Here is a 20899-nt window from a genome sequence, read left to right on the forward strand (position 1 = left end):
AAGAGCCGAATAATCCGGACGTCTTATAAAGAAAGATGTTTTGTTTCGCCAACTTATTGGAAAAGAACCGGCATGCATCTCATGGCGCTGTTGATCAGTAACCATCGATCAAAAGCAACAATTTTCTGAATCCCGTTCTTGGTCTTTTAAAACTGACGTTGATTGCGTTTGACAATGGTTTTGTGTGTGATTAACTAATGTGGTATCCTGGTTACAGACAGGAATCAAGGAAAGCCTTGTCATTTACGCTGTTTGAACGTTGAGTACCTATCTTGAAAAAAATATCAAAAGGTTTTCGTTTAAGACTCCTTGATCAGACCAACAGCAGCCTGAGATTAACTTTCGTGAACAGATGATGTGGAAGGAAATCCCAAAGAGAATGGTACTGGGGACAAACTGCATGCGCCAAACGCTGTCATAGAAATGAGGTAGGTGGAAATGCCAGTGGGCTTGGTTGACTTGTTCTGCATTGTTGAAATCGAATTGTCTAGCAAATGTTTGAAAAGTATCATAATACATATCTCCGAAATGAAGGTTTTATTCAAATTATTGCGATCTTGTTGATATATTGCTCGAATTTTTTATTGTTGGTATGAAGTTCTAGTTAACATTGCTGAATCGCCGTTATGTATGGCTTATGTTGTGATGTCAAATATTGTTATCTTTATCAACACAAATGGGGAATCCATATTTCATTGTGCCGTGACTAAATACAAGATGTTTTGTACAAAACAATGCACCACTCCCTTCAATCTGATGACTAATACTATTTCCAGGCGCACCACTCTTGCTGCTGTCCCAGTCTTCTCATCTTTTCCCTCATTTACATTTCATGCTCGCCACGATTCCTTAAAAAATAGCAATCAGTCACTGCATGTCTGCATGCAACAATCCTCTCTGACTTCATCGATTGTGATTGAAGCGAATAGCCAATGCATCGACATTATGATGGTTAAAATCGTACAGAACGGGACTCTTGCGATAATTATATTCTATTGATCATCTCCTGAGTATCCTGTTGATTACCAGTGACTTAACAAAGTCACCAAACACACCAGAAACACAAATAAAATCTGACACTAATTTGATTAAGTTCTTCTTTCTTCAAAACCTTTCTGCTTTTTTTTGCAAGTTATCTTCATCTTGGAACAGTGTCGGTCAAAGGGAATCTCGTGTTCAGGTTCCCGGCGAGACATGTTAGATGTCATTGGAAACAGCTGCTGGATGATAACACTGAGAACATGAAGTGGGCATTTTTCCAATGAGATCTTGTCTCAAACCCATGTTGTTCCAAGTGGAACCCTGTCAGGTCACCCACAAGATTCCTACACTTGTTTCCGTCATGTGAAGTCTTCTCAACCTATCTAGGAGGTACCAATTGCCTGCTGTTCTTGCGATCGTCGCCAGGCGGCCGTCGGTTCCTTCGCTGATTATGTTTTATAGAAATGGTCCCTAGGAGAAGTACTTGTTTGAAGAGAGGGAAGAGATGGGATTGATATCAAAATCAAAATTGGAAAACCAAATACATGTATGTTAGAATGTATTTCGAGACCAACTTGATAATAAACTGAGGAAATTAGAGTGACATGTTAGTGTTGATTAGTTCTAAAGATGCAAATAGTTTGGTGAATTTGTCTTTGCAATACCACGTTTTAAATGAAAGCCTGGTGATACAATAAGGAGGTTAGTATACATTTGATCACTTGAAAGTCCCTGTGGTGTCCGCGGAGAGTGTTCTGCTTAGGAAAGTTGCCCTTGGGTAATGAGTACATTACGAACGTTCCCGAGTGCTTGGCTGAGGGCTTACTCAGGAATAAGTGTTTGACCCTTCAGCAATGAGCAGTTGGATCTTTTCTAGAGTGAAAACTGAACTGAATGATAACTGTATGCGATCAGCAGTAGTAGCCAGTAGAAACAGTTTCATATACAATGTAGATTAATTCCGTGGACCCGTTGAGCTATTCACATCCTGACTCTCGACCATGCGATCTCAAAACATTGCGGGTTTTCTAGTTGGGTCTTAGTTTTCTAGAGTCTCAGGTCTTAGTTTTCTAGAGTCTCAGGTCTTAGTTTTCTAGACACCCCTATTTACTGGTCATACTTAGTGACATATTGAACATGTTGAATTGTATGATGAATTTTAGCGATATATTGAACATTTTGGATTGCTCAGGAGAATCTTAGAGATATGTTGAACACATGTTGGATGTTCTGGTGTATATTGAACATTTTGGATTGCTCAGGAGAATCTTAGAGATATGTTGAACACATGTTGGATGTTCTGGTGTATATTGAACATGTTGGATTGCTCAAGAGAATCTTAGAGATACGTTGAACACATGTTGGATGTTCTGGTGTATATTGAACATGTTGGATTGCTCAAGAGAATCTTAGAGATACGTTGAACACATGTTGGATGTTCTGGTGTATATTGGACATGTTGGATTGTTCAGGAGAATCTTAGAGATATGTTGAACACATGTTGGATGTTCTGGTGTATATTGGACATGTTGGATTGCTCAAGAGAATCTTAGAGATATGTTGAACACATGTTGGATGTTCTGGTGTATATTGAACATGTTGGATTGCTCAAGAGAATCTTAGAGATATGTTGAACACATGTTGGATGTTCTGGTGTATATTGAACATGTTGGAGGGCTCTAAATGTGTCCCAATCAAATCAATCATTCATCGGCCCGATCTTGTTTCGACCTTTCTCTTCCGGTGTCATGAGTGTCTTCGTCGTCGTCCCAAATTCTCGCAGCCGTCATCACCTGCTAAATGTATTCTTACTCAGAAAACATGAAAAATACTAATGCACGATCGAGTAAGCCGATTGTGACGGAGCCGTATATGTGCTTCCCCTCATGATCCTCGGTAAGGTTGCTGGACAAGCAATATAATCAAGCTGTGATGGCCTGTGACACGACGCGGCCGTTGCAATCATCATTCTCCCTATGTATATTTGGCGATGACAGTATTAGGAACAAGCTTCTGAACACATGGTACAGGAGATTAACTGTTCATGGTGCGGAAACTAGGGATTGTGTCCACTGGTGATCGTCTGGAAACACAGCTAGTTTTAGTGCATTTTGGTCACCTGGAACACTGGTGCAGACGACAATCCCTCAATCCAATGAACCCATCGGAAATGTTGTTCAATGACCATCTACTGTAAAAACCAAAATATCGGCAACGCCGTTTTTCGATTCGGAAAAGTGTCTCAAGAATTGACATGTTCACGATTTATCCGCCGATTATACAATTTCCTTCGGTTCTTTCTATCGTTTTGCAATTGCATTCATCTTAATTATTATATTTGCGAAATTCGTGGAAATAAATGCGCGCGCAAATGTTTCGTTTCACATTTTCGAAAATGAACAAGCTCATCTTCACTCTCATATGACAGAAGAATAGCACATTGTGGTAAACCATCAATGAAGGTAGAGGTTTTTGAATTAGATCACTGCTAGTCTGATATTGCTCTGGCATTAAAGATGCTATCATAACCAACGATGACATTTGAAAATAATGGGAAAGACAGATAATGGGTGTGAAGGTTATAGATGTGGCGGCGACGGAAGGGGGCTTTTAAAAAGTAAGCGAAACGAAGCGGGTGGCGGTTATAATGCATATGTCTCCAGGGTATGCATTTTATCTTTGTCTCAAAACAATAGATATTTCGGCGAACTTTCCATCGACATTGGTAATAACAATTGATACAATATTGGCTTACATCTAGGCCAATGTAGCATCCTCTAAACAATACCTGGACTGTCACCATGAGGTGCCACGAAATATCACCCCCAACTCATTGACCGTGGTCCCAAGATGTTGTCTCATCTAGCCTGATGAATATACCTGCCAAAGTCACGCATCTGAGAGCCAACTAAGAAGGAAGACCTTGCCATTACCATAATCACTTCGGGGACTGTTGACAGCAAGTATATGAGAAGAGGGAGTCGTTACGGGAAAACGACTAATCATCCAGAACAAAGGTAATTGAGTCAGAGAAACAGTAACAACAAGATGTGAACATTGCCAAATGTGTACTGCATCTAATTAAAGGCACTGAGCTTGGTGGGAGGTGCCAGTGGTGCGCGTTCACTTCAAGCTGATAACTTTAAATGTGTCTCTCCCCGTGATCACCAATGAAGAAATTGATTATCTGATGGAGGGGCGCACTATTCTCTAATTCCGCAGAGTGCCACCCCGCGGCGTTTATCGCAATAAGCAGCTGTTATACGTCCTTTTGCTGACATTAAACAGTAAGGGATAACTTGGCAATGAGCTTGTGAACGCAATGACCCATATTTTTTAAGAAGAATCGTTCTTAGATACAGTGAGACTAAAGCTATACCTCTTCGTGCGTCTGTACTCGCACGCCCAGCTTGTTTTTTCTCAGTAATATTTCATACCCACAACAGATCTTCATCAGACGCCAATCTTCTCATTGTTATTATTGGCACGTCCATAACAGGAACCACATGACAAGATGCTAGGATGAACACAATACTACCAGAGACTGTTGATTTACGATTGGACGGAAATATGGCCAACTCTGACAGCATGAAGGTCACCGGAAGATGTCCCACCTTTCCACACCTGCGTTTCCGGCACCCAGTACATGCCGGCAATAAGGATGACTTAATTGACGAGACAAGGTAAATATCAAGGGATGATAGTGATGATCACGCGACGATGTTGACTGTCTGTTGTACCAGCAGAACTGATGAGGTAGCATATGGTCTTATATGGTAATTGTCACAAGAAGTGAACAGTGACACGTTAGATGTGAAAACGTGAACTCTATCAATAATCGCAACCTTACTGTCAGTGCTAAGGACCGCAAAACGTTTATCGGCCATATGTGCTGATTTAGCTCAGCCCTACAACAGTCAGATTATCATGGTTCTGGTGATGACCTCATGTCGCTGTCAAGCTACAGAGGATTGGGTTCAAGATGGCCGCTATCTGGTCATGTTACAGATTGGACATATTGCTTCGTGCTGATGGAATGCGTCAGCTGAGATAAAAGGAGATCATCCTATCGGTATATATGGTATCTGTCAGGATCGTGTCGAGGTCAGACCGGGATTAAGAGAGGGTAACAATGGTTGATTTGCCCATATGATATGACGATGTTCCTTACGAAAATGGTGCCGCGATGGAGGGCGATTCACCCGGGTTTCTGAGGTGTGACATTTAGTATATCACCTCCCCTCCCGAAAGTGGGTCACGCTATGGCCTAACGTGGTCCTGGGCTGTCATCGGAAAACCAATAAATCAAAAAGACAATCAAGAAAGATAAGGGGAAGACAATTGAATGAGTTTGTCAGTAATCTGCACTCTTAGTCATAAGTAGTTTAGAATTAGGTATTGAGGTATTTAAGAGTTTGAAAAAAACAATCAATTACGCTTTGCAGAAAGTAGTAATTTGATTCAAAGAAGAAAATTGATAGAACGAGGTTGTTATCAATGCATTAAATGACAGATTATTTCATCAAATTCAAATCAAAGCAACCGGAATGATGGCGCCACAGAAGGATGATTGTAAAAAGTGCAATCTCGACGCTGCATATGCCTCATCGACCTGCACTAATAGGTTTGAGGATAAACATCTCTTTGAATAAATTGATGCATTATATTTGAGCTACAAAGCGACAGTTTGATAAGGTCAGCAGTAGAACTATCTTGCAACGTGAACCTGCGTGGAGATTGGCGTGAGTAGATTGGGATCATCTATCACATGGGCTGTCGTTCCTGGTTACTTCTCTTACGTTCGCGCTCGACTACTTCCGCCAAGTTCTCTTCTCGCCCGCTATGCGAAATGCAACTGTTCAGTCATGATTTTTTTCGTCCGTTCAATTCATGAATGGAATCCGAGGTGGATGGGTTGTGTTGAGATATCAAAACTATTGAGGGTGGAGCTAAAATGTTATAAAAATCTTATTCCGGAGGCGAGTTTTTTTTTAGAGAAGTGTAGCAACACTAAATAGTGTTTTGGTATCCCAACGTGGACTCGACGCCAAGGGTTCGAATTCAGTTTCAGATTGCCTTCAATTCAGTGAATGATATTCATCATAACTCAGGAGCGTCTTGTTTCCATGACCGAGACCATGCATTCAGAACAAGCCTAAGGGTTTTCCTTTGACATTATAATTGGGAATACGCGAGTATTTCAGAAATTCGGCCGCTAGTTGGCAAATCGGCTCACAATCCACTTTGCTAGAGACAATTAGAATCCTTCGGGTTAAAGATAAACAGTAGTGGACAGAGAACCAAAAAAAACTTTCCGAGATGGGCAATAAATAGTACATGGTAAGTAAATGAATGAATGGAAATTCGAACGGAGAATGAGTCAACGTGGACCAGAACAGACGTGATTCGTTCCACAGTAAAAAGACGCCACTGAAAGCAGTTTTGAAACCCCATCACGAACCCGAACTGTTGAATGAACAAACCGTTGCAATAAAGAACTCGCTTTTCGTCGGCGTCACCTTACCGGTGATGGAGAAATAAACAAAAAGAGTGCAATGAATGCTGGAGTGATTCAATTACTATTTTTCCTTCAGCTAGAACTAATTAACGATAAAAAGTCCGGGTTGACTTCCACGGATGACGTTGGAATTAGGTTTGTCTTTCTCAGAAACATTCTTGTCGTGGAATGTTTTCATCATGATGAGTTCATGGTGTGCTTCTAGAGCAGGAATGACACAAAGTCAAAAGAAACAGAATGTCGAGAGTGGATTCAACCTACGGGCCTCGCTACCATTATGGTGGCCTTCTTCGAACGATAATAAAGATAAGAACTTACAACGGCGTAAAGTCTCAGCTCTCTTGCTGAAGGCTTGGCACCAACTTGAAACCAACCTACCAATGTCTCATGATCCTAGTCTTACCTTACACATGCTGCTACTGTTATATGTCAACACCACGATAGGATGATCTGCCTACATGATTAGTTGATGCATTCCTTTAGCCATGGACAACAAGTCCAGTCAGTAACACGACATGATGAGGACACGGTACACCATACCCTCTCGAACTTGCCAGACAGTCACATGAGGAAAAAGCAGCAGATTTTGTGGGAATGGGATATGTATCACGAGCAGCAACCATTCTGTTATGGCGGCTGCTAAATCACCAGGTTAGTCAAAAACTAATGTTTTAACTCACATATGTTTTTATGATCGCGGAACTTTATAGAGATATGGTAAATTGGTTTAAAGCTTCCTTTACAAACAGTAAAGGAATAAAGCGCGACCCTTCACTTCATGTAAGGTACAAAATGATTAGGAACTGTTAAGAAGATGCTGAATGTATAAAGCCTTAGAATATTCAGACCAAGCGCGATCTTTGTCTGACCTCCAAAGTTCTTTTGAATCTGTTCAACCTATGTTATCAGTAAACCTCGTCCACTAACAATGATCAGTCATCAGTAGAGACAGGACGCGAAGGGTATCGTCATCCAGCACCATGTGCACGTCAATGACGGATTAGGATGTCATGTGGTCTCTGACACCGGCGCATACGTGATGAATAAACCAGAGGGGAAAAGCGCTCTCGTTATCCCTGCAGTAGGATTGGATTCCGGCTGATGTGACGGAGTTCGAATAGTTAAGGAGGGCTATCAGGTTTTGGAAGAAATTGCATCTAGGCCTTTATGGCGCTGTGCAGTCATAGTGGGAAGCGGGGGCTATCTGATGTTTTGAGGCTTCTCTGGGGATGTGAAAGACAAAACGTGAAACAGAATCGGAAAAGCCTCCTACTGGTAACTGAGGTAATCATTCAAAAGACAAGTCCTTGGAGGTGGACAAAGTGTGGGCTGAAGCCAACAATATAATCTCCTACTGAACAAAATTGAATCAGATGCGTGATAGTAGGTAGGTGTGTGTCACTAAAATTAAGTGCAAGGAGGGTCGTTATCCGATTTCGAATGAATTTCGATACGAGGCATAACTAACTCTATCCAACTTTCCTCCGCTCTTTTAGAGATGATCTTCATATATCGAAGCCGTTTTTGATGGTTGCATGCCTGGACAATATTGACGAAGAGGTTTAGAGATGTCGAATGACGCACGATGAAGTTCAGGTTCTGTCTATAAAGTTTCAGGCTTCGTATGTTTTGCAAGAAGAGGACATCACCACGTCTTTAAATATCGTGTATTGGCTAATTTGACACGACTCGTTACTTGAACAGGGATATTAGGCTGCTAGGTAGGAGAATCGGGAGGGTATACCGTTGTTTTCTGGGATAGAATAAGACTAGCACTCCTATCTTACCAACGAATTCACTGAGATGCACGCATACAAAGAAGATGACAGTATTATATAGTCTTTGGAAATCCCTACCCCGGCGTTCAACCTTACAAGAAAAGATAAAACTTATTTAACTATCAATGTAAGACAGAAGCACCCACACTAATGCTTAACTTCATCATAACCAATGAAGAGATAAGCTCAATATGCTTAAACGGCTAATATAACAGAGAGGAGTTTTAATCCCTCTCCACCTTCTCAATGTTTGATGCACTCTGATCGATTTTAGACTTTGAACGTCGAAAAACATACCATCAACCAGCTGATGAAATGTCATTGAACTTAGCTAGGTTTTATCTAAACAACAAAAGCCGATTATTATGCATTTTCATCCCACGTTTTAATTTCCCTTGGCAGCCTTTGACAGCTTTTACTCAGTACAAGACAGGAGTAACACCTTGGTACAAAGAACGCCGTTGGAAGTGATCGCCAGATCTTGACTTCAAACAAGGCTTAGACTGGCTTTTTTAAAGGAACTTGCAACTTATTTGTTCTTTCCATCATCCGCATCTTCATGAATGCGGAAGGTGTTTTAAATCTAGGACGAAAAGTTCGTATCAAAGATTATGTGTTGCATTATGAAACCTCAGCGCTTCGCACCAGGGAGCCAGGTTTCCCATTAGGAAGCATCTTCTGAGATCGTCTGGTTGCCATATCAGGCTCTGACACCTGAGGAGGCTGACCTATTTATATTCAGAGAAAGGCGGGGACACCCGGTGCTTCACAAGAAACGGTCAATTTTAAAGATCGTTTTAAACTTTCAAGGTCAATAAATCATACGCCCCCATTAGACCTCGCTCTTCACTCACTTTATTGCTATGTTCAACAATTCTCAACAACAAGTCAATGTCTTTGAATTCACATCCACTTCGAATGCCACGCCCCAATCCAAAAAGGACAACAGATGCGTCAAAACCATAGAAGACCGCCATGTTTTATTCGTCTTGTTCTGTTCTGATAATGAATCCCTTCTGGGTTAGCCTCATTATTTCCTAATCTAATGATGACATGCTCAGCGTGGAAGCCTCATTGCACCAGCTTCCTGCTGCCAAACTACCTAATCAGGCCTAATGAACCGGCTCAGCTCTTCCTTCGACACAATCAAAATGGTCCCAACTTTCTTCATGCTTTGAGGAAAGAACCTGAACGCTGTCATCTATCAATACAATTGAGTCGATAGCGTGATATCCGTCTTTATCATCTTGTGGCGTGTCCCGCAAGTTCTTACTCTTTACATAATTGTAAGATCTAAAGGCACTATTCACCAGGACAATTGTTCAGAAAATGATCCTAGGCTATGATCGCAGACTGATATAAGGTAGGCACTATTATGTCGCTAGCATCATTTAGAATGGATACTTCTATAGCCTTTCCTGCTTCACTGAGTGGGACATTTGCAACTCCCGCGGTATAACTATTATAGTCGTAAGTCAGTGAAAATGAATGATTGGTCCAACTGAGGAAGATAATGCTTTTGTAATTTTCCAAAAGACATGAGCAGATCGCTTGTGTAATTCTCGCGAAGGAGACAACAAATATAACCAAATCAGGTATTGTCTAGACAGAGATCGCTTTTGATATTGTGATGTATACTTACCATACCGTCTTACTAATGGTTAGTTAATGGAAACTTGTGAGAGGTGTTTAGTGTAAGGCCAAAAGCTTAAAAGGCTTTGAGTGGAAAAAGGATACCATCCGTACTTACGGGAATTATTATCGTCGTCCTCATAAAATAAATGCCCAGGTCAATTTTTGAGCCCAAATGTTTTTTTCACTTGTTTTATTTCTGCTCAAAATGAAGAAACATCATCAGCCCCAAAACAATTTTGGCTTTGAAAATTTTTCAGAATTTTGAACTTATGACCACCCCGGTAACGCGACCATTCAACATCGGTCCCATGAATGGTCGTGTTACCGGGGTTCTACTTTATAATACTTAAAGGCTCTGTTGTGAAGCCACACTAAAATATCACATCGATGTTAGTGGCTGATATTACGTCTGCTTGATAGCTTATCATCAAATAACTAAGACTCTCTTTTCTCCTAGATCATAACAAAGCTAGATGTTGTACTTAATTCTCAACAATATAATTACAATCTAATCTGATTATAAACGAGCATTTGAAGAGTTCCCCTTCTATGAATCATTTAAACGGAACTGAAATTTCTCCAAATGCAACGAGATGAAAATTCCAAGAAAAATTGATGAAAGAAGGCAGGAAGCTTTCATCTGATCAATTCTAACCGCTCCTTCCGATTGGAGGGATGGACTGAATATTTCATGTTTCCTTTCTCAAGAAAAAGCAATGATGAGGAAATCATTCTAAGATTTCGAGAGCGATGGCAATCAGGTGCTAGCCCCAGGCCAATATTCCAAAGATTGTCAAGACTCGCAAACCATGACGAGATATAGAAGACGTGATTGTATCAACACAGACATTGGTCTAAAATCTCATAAGACATTTGCCTTTGTAAGAAAATAATATAGTGGCAACAAGGCCGAACTTCTTTTAACAAGTGACTGATCTGCTTTATCTAATGCCAACGATACCGTTTAGACTCACTGTAGCACCAGTTGCCCAATCATACCTGTATGTAGAGGTGAAATTTACTCCCTCAATACTTCGAGTATCAATTTCATTTGCTACAAAGGTCTTTGGCGAGTCTATTGTGGTCCACAACAGTTAACACATTGTTCCAACCCATGAAACTTATCAGTAATCTTACCAAGTGTTCAGCGACAAGTGAACTTATACCACTCTTCTGGTTGTGACTTTGTCCTTAAAGACAAATTTGGCACGAATGTAAACAATAATCAAACACCGCAGAATCTCTTTTCACGCCACTCTGCCATTATAAAGACTATTGTTACGTGTTCTCATAACAACCCCTCACCGCTCTTCCTTTCCTTGAAGGAACTTTGAGACAAGTTCTTCCAAACCTTTTGTAGGCTATTTGCAAAGTGGGATAAGCAGCCTTTGTCACTTTGTATTTTAGAAAAGCAATACTATGCATCCTTAATAGCATGGCCCCGCTGATAGTAATGGTAGTTTGATATTTGACCAATGCCTTAGACCACTGTCTTGTCTATGGATTACCAGCGGCCCCCATTAAAAGCTTCACCTTTGAAAGACTACCTTCACAGACAATACAATGATGACCACATCTCATGTTTGCAGGTGTATCAAGTTGGTGAAAGATACATAGTCATTAAGGTTTGCTTATTCCAGAGTTGATGGAAAACACTCGACACTCAGTAGCAGTATCACGGGGGTATTGGCTTCGCAGCTAGATATCCTCGCTTATCATTTGTTTTCACTCGCGAATATGGCCACCCTGGAGCTTTTGTGACTAACACTATACCCCGTACTTTGAGGGAAATCAGTCTGAGCTTGCCATGGAATCAGAATCGTACATGGCCGAGACCTTCAGGCACCATTTAGTGTAACCTAAAAAATAAACGCCTATGTAAACCTTCTTTATATCATCTATCTTGTGTCATATTCTCTAACTGAGTGACGCTAAAACCTGAAATATTCGAATAGACTTATTAATTCGCCAAGATTTCGAAACAAAAGTCACGTTTTTTTGTAGATCACATAGTATTTTCCTATTGGCTTACAGTGGCGGAGTGCCCCAACCCAAAGGAGAATCCTTCTAGAAGATGTCCCTCTTCGTCATTGCAGTTGCATAGATAGTCTCATCAATGGGGGCAGGCCTGGTAGAACCCACACCGTGGATGACATGGCATGCAGTAGGCCTATCAAGGGCGGAGTGCCCCAACCCAAAGGAGAATCCTTCTAGAAGATGTCCCTATTCGTCATTGCAGTTGCATAGATAGTCTCCTCTGAGGGGGTAGGCCTGGTAAAACCTATCCTGGTTGAGATGGCATGTAGTAGACCTATCAAGAGCAGTGCCTCATCCCAAGAGAGAATCCAGACGGAGGAAAGAACATATGACAATGACCTATATGTCCATAACATCTCTGAAGCAAGGCCTATACTTCATGACTTTGCCAGGCCAATATATATGTACATCATGCACATGTACATTGTATCTTTTATCTAGGCTACAGAATTAAGTATGTCTGAAGTCTAGCTTGTGTCTGCATGCGATTTGATATCATATTTACGGAATTCGGATGATTTGTCGTGAAACCGGTAGCGCATTTTAGAGACCCCACTGCGGTCTTAGGCTAACTAATCATCAAAAGAAACCAAGGTGATCATTGATAAAATTATTCCAACCACAGGTAGCATCGTTGTCGAACAAACCGTCCCGGGCAACACCAGAAAAACCCGACCAACGCCGTCCGATAGAGGCCGCTAGTGTAATCAGTCACGTGCCGCCATTGACGAATCAGCTCGCAGCAATCAATCACAATGGCAGCCTCAACGAGACGCGGTATCCGTTTGAATTACGCTTTGTTATCCGATATAAAATTGCCGAATTACAAGAGAGAAAAACGAGTAGTCCATAATAACACCAGTCAAGAGTTTTATGATATCTCAAGGATCATAACAAGACGAAGTTCTAGCCAGGTAAGTGTCTTTTAACGGGACATTTTACGCATTAATTTTGCCGATTTTGAGAAGAACATTTTGTGTACTAACTGTGTATGTATACGTACATGCATGTACATGGCCAATATGGCCGTTGTCAAAATGATCGAAAAAGATTTTTCAAATCCGACATTTTGGAGTGGTTTGATCATCCATAGGTTATCAAAATATTTGTATTCATAAAGTGTAGGTATTAATTCATAGTTTAGGATGACGAGTTTTGTGCAATCGGGAGTTTGGATGATAAAATTTTCATGTTTAATGTCCCTTTGAAATATTTCATTTTCGTTTTGCATGCATGCATGGTGGAGTAAAAAAGGCCCTGATTAAATCCAACATTTTGGAGAGTTTTAATCATCGATCGATACTCAAAACCTTTTTATTTGTAAAGAAGAGATATCAATCCGTAGAATAGCACAATGAGTTTGGTGAATCTGGCAGTTTGAATGAAAATATGTTCATGTTTTTGTTGTCGTTCGCGAAAAGATTTTCGAACTTGTGATACAATACTACACAGCATGCTGTAAAAATCCCTTCCACTATTTTCTTATTGCCACTTTGCCATCCGTACAAAACCTGTATCTCACTGAAGCAAAGGAAGTGAATATTTCTATATTCTGATGTTAGTTTGGTCACTGACGCATGCAAAATACGATGAATTGTGTTTTAGCAAGCATATTACATGTAATTCTGAAGTAAATGAGGCAGTGAATTATTTGTTTTTGTCGCACATTTCTTTATTTCCCTGAAGTCCTGTGTACATGTACCTGCTATCGGAGTGAAATGTGTTTGATTTAAGTATCCTTATCCCCCTACCAGTTGTTTTGTCTTTCTAAAGTATTCAAAAACAAACGTCAATTTTGTATTTTCAGGGCGAAGAGTACCTTGTTGAATGGAAGGGCTACCCAATCGAAGATGCCTCGTGGGAACCCCAGACCAACCTTACTGATGACGTTCTTCTCTCATTTCTAAATCCGCCAGTAGAGCCGGCCAGGGTTCAGCAGACACGCTGCCAGATCACTGCTGCATTGCAGTCAATTTTACGTGGGAAAACGAACCAGACAAAGCCAATGACAATCACCGTTTCCCTTGATGCGTTCCGGAATATTTCTTCAGATGCCAGGCCGGTCGAGTCGCGTATTCGGGGATATTTGGCTTATTCCAAGGTGGATTTGGAAAGTTTCGGCCTTCTGCCTGGGTGGCGATACATTGTCGATTGTGAAGGAAGTGGTATGAGCCTTGTATTTCCTGTTCTTATGAAAGTGTTTGTTTCCTATACCCCTAAAAACTATGGATTTAATCAGGACGGAGAGCTTCACGAACTAAAACGGTTGCCTGTGGAGAAACTTGCGATCAAGTGTTGCGTTGATCCGTTTTCAATTCATGATGCTGAAAATGACATGTCGGACTAACAACATTGTATGGTTTTTAAATGAGGACTCCTGCCCCCTGCTCATCTGGTGTTGTGCATTAAAATGACATTTTTCATGTACTTGAATGAATGTGAATACTGTTTGCTACATTTGTACGCACTTGTTATTCTAATCTAAACTAGAGATGCCAACCTAGCCATTTGACATTGTTGTACTAAATGTACATGTTTGTTTTCTAACATTTACATGCACACAAATCATCCAAAATAGTACTAGTTAGTAGTAAGTACACTGTAGTTTACAAGTGTACGTGTACAGCATATTCCTGTGTATTTCGGTTGTCTTATTTAATTATCACACTGGTGAAGTATAGTCCTCCATGATCAGTTAACTTTTCTGATCTTTGTCCTGCAGACTATTAATGATTTGTCCTCCAGATGTAAAGTTAGGTTGGCAACTCTTGTTTAACTTGATTTTGATGATGTCATTGACTAGATGTTATGGTTCAGAATTCTTTTGATTGAAACATACAACTGTACACGTATCGTACACGTATCAGCCAAAATGCCTGCTCTTTCTAAACCAGCGTTGTCCCTTGTGACCAGTCCAATGTTCAAAGAAAATGACGCTTACATTTTTTCTGTTGAGATACCATACTCTGTCGCCATTTCTTGGTTTGATGAAGCACAATCGTCTGTCGCCAGGTATTTTTCACTTCTAGAGAGATTTCTTTGTGTGAACTATTGCATGAATTTGAAAGGTGACAATTTTCGTCTTGGTGAAAGGCTTCGTAGAGAATGCCCTGTTATTGCAAAAAAAGTTCGTAAAACTACTGGCAGAAAGCGTGTCTCTTTGTTAAGCAAACTGCTCAGATTGAACATTCGACGGGACGACCTGACAACTTTCCCAGCCACGAAGAGAAAGTTGGAATTCGTACAAGAACAGTTGGTTGTGGCAGGAGAAAAAATTGGAGAGGTGGAAGATCAGTTGGCTGTAGCTCATGAGCAAATTGCGAATTTCGAACAAGAAATCTTGAAATTGCACTCGGAAATTTGTGAATTGAAGGTGCTTAATGACTCGCTGCATCAAGATTTGAAACTTGAAAAAGACAATGCGGCAAATTTGCTTGAAACAAATCAAACGTTGCGGTCATATGTAGAAAAGCTGTGTGGCACTTCTCTCGATATCCAGGGTGGAAAACAAGGTGCATGTTCGAATTTCAGCAAATTTTCAAGGTCGTATCAACTGCGACGCTTGAAAGAGGTCAAGTCGAGAGCAGAGTGTGCTCTGTGGTTCCTCGAATTGTATGGTTTAAAGCTAGACTCGGTGAGTGTGAAAGATGATGCAGGAAACCAGCACAACATACAATCTGGTACGTTGAGTCATTCTGACAGGAGCTCCCTTGAGCAGGTTTTGTACCTTTTAGATCGGTTTTATGTGTCAGATGCCTTTTATCACGAAATGACTTTGGTTGGTGATGGTCTTCCTAGGTCGTATTTGGTAAAGCAGCTGCGCAATGATATGAACAAACTTTGCCATGTACAAAAAACACCAGGTGTTGCTGAAGGGGCTGAGTTAGATATAGAGACTGAACTGGAGTTCACTATCAAGTGTCTTGTTGATCAGCATCCAGAACTGAAGGCGTCCGAGACAAAGCCATCTTTTCATGTGAAGTTTTGTGGTGATGGCACTAATGTTTCGAGAAAAAATGGTATGTGTGTTATGAGTTTTTCGTTGTACTCTCCTGACAAACCTGAGACTGCTAATGGAGGTGCTCATCATGCCGTTGCAGTAGTAAAAGGCCACGAAAGTTATGAGATGTATGAAACGTCTTTTGCAAATGTCTGGGCAGCCATGAACCTGCTTCATGATCGTGGTTTTGTAAAAATAGATGGAGAGGATTACCCATTAAAAGTGTTCTTAGGGGCTGATTACAAGTTTCTTCAGATTGTCATGGGTATGTCTGGTGCTACCTCAAAGTATGCATGTTTGTATTGTAAGGTTGAAAATGATATTCTTGCTCCTGATTCTCGCTGGGATACCTCGAAACCTATGGATTATTATGATACCCTTCCAAGGGCTCGTAGCATGGAAGAAGTTGAGTCTTGCTGTCTATCACAATCATTTAGTTGTGTGAATTTGCCTCTTGTAAAGCTACCATTTGATCAAATCATAGTTGATGAGTTGCATTTAATGCTCCGGATTACTGATAGAATGACGGAAAACCTCATTCAGGATTGTCTTGACTTAGATGAAAAGGAACATTTAGGTTGCATTGAAAAAACCCTTGCAAATCCTGATTCACATTTGAATGCATTAATAAAGGCGGTTAGGTCCTGTGGTGTGAGTTTCAGGGTGTGGATGACCACCGATAAAAACGGCAAGAACGGTTTTGACTCCTCCAGTTTAGTTGGAGATGAAAAGAAAAAGTTGCTGAAGTTTTTGCCCCAAGCGTTACTCCAAAACAAGGTTCTTCACCCCCAAACTGAGACAGTGGTGGCCCAAATTTGGCAAGATTTTGCAACATTTTATCAATTCATATCGGCTAATCACGATGATGAGGTTCTCGCTGAAACAGTTTTTTGTATGGCTCGTGACTGGATTCGCTTGTTCCTCTCCATTGGGAACAAAAGAAAAGGATACGAGAAGAAACGTGTGACCCCTTATATGCATATTGCTGTTTACCATGTACCAAAATTGTGTGCCTCTCACAACGGTCTTAAGAAATTCAGTGCACAGGGAATGGAAAAACTAAATGATCATGTCAAGAGCATACATAAGCAGCACTCGAACAAAATAGGGGCTTGTAGTGACATTGTAAAAACAACTTGGAGGCAGAATCAGCTTGCCCATAAAAAAAGGTCTCCAAATTCCTACTGTAAAAAACAAGATGGCTATTGGCAGAAACAGATTTTCGAAAAGCGTCGTCGAGTTGAGCCGGTCGTTACTTGCACTGAAGCTCAGAAATCTGGTGCTGTCGATGTAAATTCGATGAGTGTGCAAGAAATGAAAGCTATGCTTAAAGAGCTCAAGGTATCCCATAAGATTCGTACGAATGTAGCAAAATTGCGATCTCTCCTAAAAGTAAACTTGCGTTTGAAGTCCGGCAGCACGAAAGCATGATATTCTGTATTGTTCGATTTTACGGTAAAGTTGGTGCTTACCAAGTGAATTACATCTACTTGTACATTTCTAGTTGATATTGTAACTCTACATTGTAGACATAATGTTCAAAATATGACTTGCTGGTGCTGGGCATTACATGTACTAATGATTTCATCAAATGTTATCATTAATAGCCCCTTTAATCAAAAATTTAAGTGTGTGCTCTCAAGTCTTGATGTGCGTCTTGCCCTAAGTCAGTTGTGATTCATCTTAGATGAAAGTCTCTAGTCTAATGCTTAATTTTGGTAAAACTTAAATTCGACTCAGTGAGCTAGCTTTGTCTCACTTAAATTTCTTGTATGGTTGTAATGTGATACATGTATGTGTGGATTTTTTATTTAAAAATCAAAATCCTGTGATTGGTATGTACCACACTATGTTGAATCTCCTGTCCACGGACAAAAATGATACAGTCCAAGTCACATAATGTCATCCCTCTCGCGTCACATCAAGCGATGCATGACATGCGTTTGAGGTCTGTGCCGAATGATGTGGCAGTGACACACATCTCTCGATTTAACACCGTTTACGCGCGACCTTCGCATAAGTGACACCAATGATACGATTTTTGTGATGTCATTTGTGACTCGGACTGTACCGTATATTTATTTACTGAGATGTCGATGTTTGTAGTGTGGCCTCTCCTGCTGCCAAGATACTTCTTCATTCCTTATACATTGTACCCGGTATTATGATTAACATGTTGATTTTTTTTTCACTGCTGGACAGTGGCAATGGTGCCTTTCTATTGTTTATAAAAGTGCTTCCTTGTAATTTCTGAAAATATATTTTATGTACTTTGTAATAATAAAGGCATTTTATTCGACAACTTATTTTTCTGTAAAATTAATCTGTTTGTTTCTTGAGCTATCCGGGGTATAGCCTCTCTGGCGGTTGCTCTGTGCAGGCTGCACTGTTTACATTACAAGCATGATGTCTTGTACATAGGTGTACCAACCTTGGTTTGATAATTTCATGGAAACTGAAGTGGAGCTGCATACATGCAATGGGATTTGCAGAAAGACCTTCTGAGGACACCTCGCACAGACACCTGGGATGATCGATCCAATATGAGAGCATGTACTTCTCTTAATATTGTTCCTGGGAATGAATCTCTCCTGAAGGACACCGCCTTATATTCAGGGGAAAGTATTGCAGAGTTGTCCGCACTCTCCCCCCAAACCTGAAGGAGACATGTCACATCCACATACCTCCCACAATAACATCTATCAGATGAATGAATGTCGTATTGCGACCCCTCCCTATGATTATGAAGGATATGTCCGTCTGATCTGATCCCTAGGTTGTCCTCATAGCAGGACCGTCTTTTTCCAAAGTGCACTCCAAAGGGAGGTCTGCTCAGTGCAGCACCCCTCCTCCTAAAGGACAATGTTTGACAGATTAGGCGAGTCCATGTTGACCTGATTTGAGAGTTGTGCAACGTATCTCCCAAATAGGACATCCTTTGGATGAATGAATTCATATCGCGACACTCGTAGGATCATAAAGGATGTCTTGTCCCTAGGTTGTCCTTACTTGAACGCGAAAGACGTCTGTTCAACACGTACTCAGGAGGACATCCTCCTGTTGGGACAACCTTCCATTTGACGGATTAGGCTGGTCCATGTTGTCCTTATTTGAGAGTTGTGCAACGTATCTCCCAAATAGGACATCCTTTGGATGAATGAATTCATATCGCGTCACTCGTAGGATCATAAAGGATGTCTTGTCCCTAGGTTGTCCTTACTTGAAAGTGTTCAACACGTACCAGAAGAATGACATTGTCCTCCTGTAGGGACATCCTTCCCCTCCCTGAAGGACAATATTGTCCTTCCTAAGTAAGACGTCCTTTATGGCTATACAGACAAGCGTAGCTTGGGGTGTATTCAGAGAATTACCTTCTGTGTGAGGACACCTTTGAGACAGGACAGCATTGTTTGGTCCCTAGGTCTAAATTGATATCGTATTATACCGCGAAGACACAATGTACCTCAAAAGTACGGCTCGCAGTATGTTTTGGCTAAACGATCGTACGTCTTGTGTTCGAGGACACAGGTGATCATAATCAGGACACCTCTTTATTTAGGACAGCGTCCCTGATGTCCTTGTTTGTATGCTCCCACCTGATATGACTGTTCACCAGAGGATCTAACAAATTTGCAATCAAATTACTGGAATGCCTACATCAATTTCAAACCTGGATGCCAACAAGACCAACCTCCACCCCACCCCACCCCCACCCCACCCCCACCCCACCCCCACCCCCAAGGTAGGAGAGGCCAAGACCACAGTACACCCCCCACAAAATGCCCAACTTTTTTACATTAGACAATTAGATATAGGAAAGCTACCATCAGTAATAAACTTTGGGTGCAGGGAAACTGGACTCATGCAGTCATGATTAGCATGATCATCAAGTGAAAAATGAATTTTCAAACTTCATTTAAAATCTAGAGTGAAAAATTTAAATCTCAGTAGTATCAGAATGATGGTGTTTCACATTAGCATGAAACAAGCACGATTTAAAACTAGGTATATTGCATAGATCAACCCCCCAAGCTCCCTAGTGACCCCCTCGCAATGACCAATTCAATTTTTTGCTGTCACATCATTAAAACCTCCAATTTCGGCATGCAAGTGGACAAAGAAAAAAATGTTCCAAAACACCCGAAGCAGTGTTATTATGACTCTAGATGGTATTGCCCTCTCGCGGATCTATCGGCAACTAAAATATTATCGCTAGAAATGCCAGTTTTTGAGCCGTAAAAACGCCTCAAAGGCTTATTTTCCTGATTTTCCCTGTTTGAACTTCATCAATGCATGCAAAGCGGCGGTACAAAGGTGGACAAAGGATTTTTTTGACTAAATTCACTGAAATTTCGCACAGTATTAGCTAGACATTAGAGGAAACCAATGGGCTATCGGCAAAGTGCGTAATGCTCCCCACCGCCTGATTAACTCTGCTTTTGGAGATTGCCCTAAGCTAAGGGCACTACTGCGTTGATCAGCCGAGATGGTAATTAGTGCGCATGCGCAAGTTCGAGGTCGGGGATTTCTGGTATTGGTATACCACAATCTCCACTCAACCCTACCCGGGTGACCCGGTATAACGCAACCTCCTAACAACATATCACGGACCAGCCCGGTAAAACTTCATCCAACCCTACCCGGGCCGCTACGTAGCGCCCCGGTACAACGCAATCTCCCGACAACCTATTACGGAGCGGCCCGGTATAACGCCAACTCCATCCAACCCTTCCCGGGCCGCTACGTAGCGCCCCGGGACAATGCTATCTCCAAACAATCTGTCCCGGGCCGCTACGTAGCGCCCCGGGACAAACCTATCTCCAAACAATCTGTCCCGGGGCGCTACGTAGCGACCCGGGTCACTATCTAGGCCTATTTTACTGCTGGGGTAATTAGCGCTATCTATCAATGTGCACCGGGTCTAGAAATTCTTAGTGATTACGACCATTG

Source organism: Lineus longissimus, chromosome 11 (genome assembly GCF_910592395.1).
Source record: "Lineus longissimus chromosome 11, tnLinLong1.2, whole genome shotgun sequence".
Taxonomy (NCBI): Eukaryota; Metazoa; Nemertea; class Pilidiophora; order Heteronemertea; family Lineidae; genus Lineus; species Lineus longissimus.